The 3,617-nt window shown below is 36.8% G+C and overlaps 1 long non-coding RNA gene across 2 annotated transcripts in view; it reads right to left on the bottom strand.

Annotated features, from left to right (window-relative positions):
* The window catches only part of LOC128247036 (uncharacterized), an 86,361-nt gene extending 84,497 nt beyond the window's left edge, over positions 1-1,864 (bottom strand). For both annotated transcript variants that reach the window (XR_008263462.1, XR_008263461.1), the window contains exon 1: positions 1,479-1,864. This is a non-coding gene — a long non-coding RNA (uncharacterized LOC128247036). The remainder of the gene's footprint in view (positions 1-1,478) is intronic.
* Positions 1,865-3,617: the final 1,753 nt, after the last annotated feature.

Consider the following 3,617-nt stretch of genomic DNA (forward strand, 5'->3'; position numbering starts at 1 on the left):
ATATATATATATATATATATATATATATATATAGGTGTATGCATTCGCATGTCCCTTTATTACTTGGGTGTTTGTGCATGTATGTGTGTGCCTCATGACTTTTTATATATGTATTTTTGTTGATATAACGTCCATTCTGCATGCTGGTATGGACTGGACAGTTTGACAGGAACTGGCCAACTGGAGAGCTGTCCAGGTTTCATTTTTGTCTATTTTGTCATGGTCTCTATGGCTGGATGCCCTTCCTAAAACCAACCACTTTGCAGAGTGTACTGGGTGCTTTTTATGAGGTACCAGCACAGACACTTTTACATGGTACTAGCATGGACACCTGCATGTAGCACCAGTGCAGGCACTGTTATGTAACACTGGCTCAATGCATTTTTACTTGGCACTGATATGGGTACTTTTACACGGCACCAGCACCCACAAGTCCACAAGACTAAGATCTCTTGGCTGTGAGAGGGATGTAGTAGACATACCTGTATGTGTATACAGAGACAGCAACAATTTTATTTAGCTTAAAGAATCTCAAATAAATAATCTTTGATATGACTAACAAATTTTCACTGTTGCTGATAGATTCGATTCAGACGTTGCCTATTAGTTTTGTTCGCTCTTCCTTAGAAAATCTTAACATTTTAAAGTTTATCTATGTATGTATATCCTTAATGGTACATATATCCCTGAGCTCAATCTCAAGCGCTCTCAAAGCTGTTAATCGCCTCAGACCATTTATGGAATGTAGGCCGCATTGAAAATAGGAAGAGGTCTTGTACTAAACGCATATGATTTCATGTATATATACACGTATGTGGTAGCATATACATGTATATACTTATACATTTACAAATAACAGAAGGGAAGAGGAAAAAAACTAGGACGATTTGGTAAAGAAAGTAATTTTTTTAAATGAAGTCTTCTTGTCGCTTGTAACAGGGGGAGTAACTTCCCTTAAAATTATTGGCCCAGGTCAAATGGTCTACTTACCTCCCCACCTCTTTCTGACCTGTATATATGAATACACACGTAGACTGTGTGTGTGTGTGTCTCAAACACGCACACACCAATAATACATACATGAAACAAGCACATACATGTATAAACATTAGATTCACACACTCGCAATGAAGTTAAAAATTAATGCAAATACATGCTCCATAACTGCGTTTTTTTATTGAAACATCAGCCATGTATAACCTTACATTTCATCCCATTTCATCCCTAACGTCTCAAATAAAGTATGTATATGTTGAACAATGTTGTCTTTGAAATACAAAATGCGGGATGGCCACGGCTGGAATGCCTTTGATCATGGTTCTATTTGGTCAAGGTTTAACCTAGAGCCCCAACAACACCAAAATCCAAATTTACGCTGAACACACAACTTAGACGCACGCAGTCACTCACACACACACACACACATATACATATAGTGTAAACAAACATGCAAGTAGAGAAACAAAACTCATACGTACACACATCTATAATTAGATTTCTCTTCTTCACGTCATAAAATTCATTTCACTGTTAGAAGTATTTGTATTCTTATTTTCTGCCGATGCAGATCACTAGTTTCCTTGGATTTTTACTGTTTTTTCATATAATTAGACTGGGTTGCGCCAAGTAACTCATTCACATACAAAAACACATTCACACACACACACGCATATATATATATACATATATATAAACGCATACAAGAATCATATGTGGGGGAAACATACACATATGTGCGTGTTTTCGGAGATCTTGGAAATGTTTCTTGCGGAAACCTAGTTGCTGAGGAATCTTTTTTTAGAATAACCAGTTGAAAAATAAACAGTGGCTGGAGAAGAATCGTTACAAAAAAGTACAGGAGAAAGCGAAGCCTCAGAGAGATTTATTATGAGAGAAACAATATTAGACAGAAGGGTTTAGTAGGAACATTGCGGTCAGAGGAAGGGGGGAAATCGTGTCAGAGAGAGAAAAATAGAAAGAGGTCTAGTGAGAGTAATACGATTTGAGAAAGGGGGAGAAATGATGTCAGAGTGCGCGCGCGTGTATATGCATGTAATTGTGTTTGTATGTATGTGTGTGTGTGAGCGGTCGAGGGGGAGAGGTAATGTAAGAGTAACAAAGAAAAAGATATAACGAGAGTAATAGCTAGAGAGACACAGAAGTGACAGAGAGAAGTAGCAACAGACAGAGAGAGTGTTAATGTGAATATAAGAGCGAGTAAGAGAGGGTTAGTGACAGAGAAAAGAGAGAAAGAGAAAGTAGATCAGTGACAAAGTAGATTAGAGAGACAGAAAGATATATAGAAAGAAAAAGAGAATAAGTTGGTGAAATTTAACAAAGAAGCAGAAGATAAAACTGTTTAACCCCAGGTCAGCACTGACTGAGCTGACTAATAACCAGGCATTCCATCCATGACAATCCCGTATTATTATTTTTTAAACTACATAATCCAATGTTTTTTTTACACGGCTGGGTATGTATAGGTTGGGTAGATTTGGCTGTTATTTCTTGCAAGACGAGCGACCTTGTGTTTGTGTGCATAATTGGACAAATATAGCATTTTGAAAGAGTGAAAGAATGAATGAGTGAAAAATGAAAAAAAAAAAGAAGAAATGTGATAAAAATGTAAAGAGAGAAAAAGTAAATAGACTTAAAAAGACGGCGAGTCAAAGAAAGAAAAGAAAGGAAACAAAAATAACAAATGTAAGAAAAAGAAATAAAATATATTGCAGTCAAAAAGATAAGAGAGAGAGAAAGAAAGAAATAGAGAGACAGAGACAAGGAGAAAGAGAGAAGACTACAACAATGAGGTGATGGAAGTGAAGATAGAAAGAACAGCGGATCATATAACAGCAGAGACGGGTGATAAGAGGAGGAGGAGGAAGGGGAGGGGATAGAACAAAGGAGGAGATGAGAGGAAAACAGAACGAGAAAGAAAAAACGAAAATGAAACCCGGAGGAATGACTTGAAAGGAGGAAGTGGAGGTCGGGAGAAAGAATGAGAACGTTAGAGGAGGAGGAGGGAAAGGAGCGAGAAAACAAGAACGAAAGTGGAGGGGGAAGAAAGATAGCTATAAAGAGGGGGGAAGAAAGCTATAGTTATAAAGACAAGGAGGAGGAGCGCGATAGCTATAAAGAGGGGGAAGAAAGCTATAGTTATAAAGACAAGGAGGAGGAGAGCGATAGCTATAAAGAGGAGGTGGTGGTGGAGGACAGCAATAGTTATAAAGTGGAGGAGGAAAGCTATATCTCCTCGGCGGAAGATTGCGATAGCTATAAAGGGGAGGAGAGTGAACTAAAATGGTAGCCGCCATTTTCTCATTCGCCTCAGATTTTTCATGTTTCTCCAGCCACTAGTCTGAATATATTGACACAGTTTTTTTTCCCCCTTAAATTGTTACCACTGAGCTATTACTAGTTCCATACTATCCTATAATGTATTTTGTCGTCTTTTATTTATTTATTTATTTATTTATTTACTATTTCTTGTGATAATTTTTTTTTGATTCAGGAAATTTTGTTGAGTTTTTTTAATTATAATCTATTTTGTTTTTGCTTTTCAATATAATACTTTTTTTTATTTTGTTTGTTTTATATCAAGTCACGAAAAAGAATAT

This window comes from Octopus bimaculoides, chromosome 2 (assembly GCF_001194135.2).
Source record: "Octopus bimaculoides isolate UCB-OBI-ISO-001 chromosome 2, ASM119413v2, whole genome shotgun sequence".
NCBI lineage: Eukaryota > Metazoa > Mollusca > Cephalopoda > Octopoda > Octopodidae > Octopus > Octopus bimaculoides.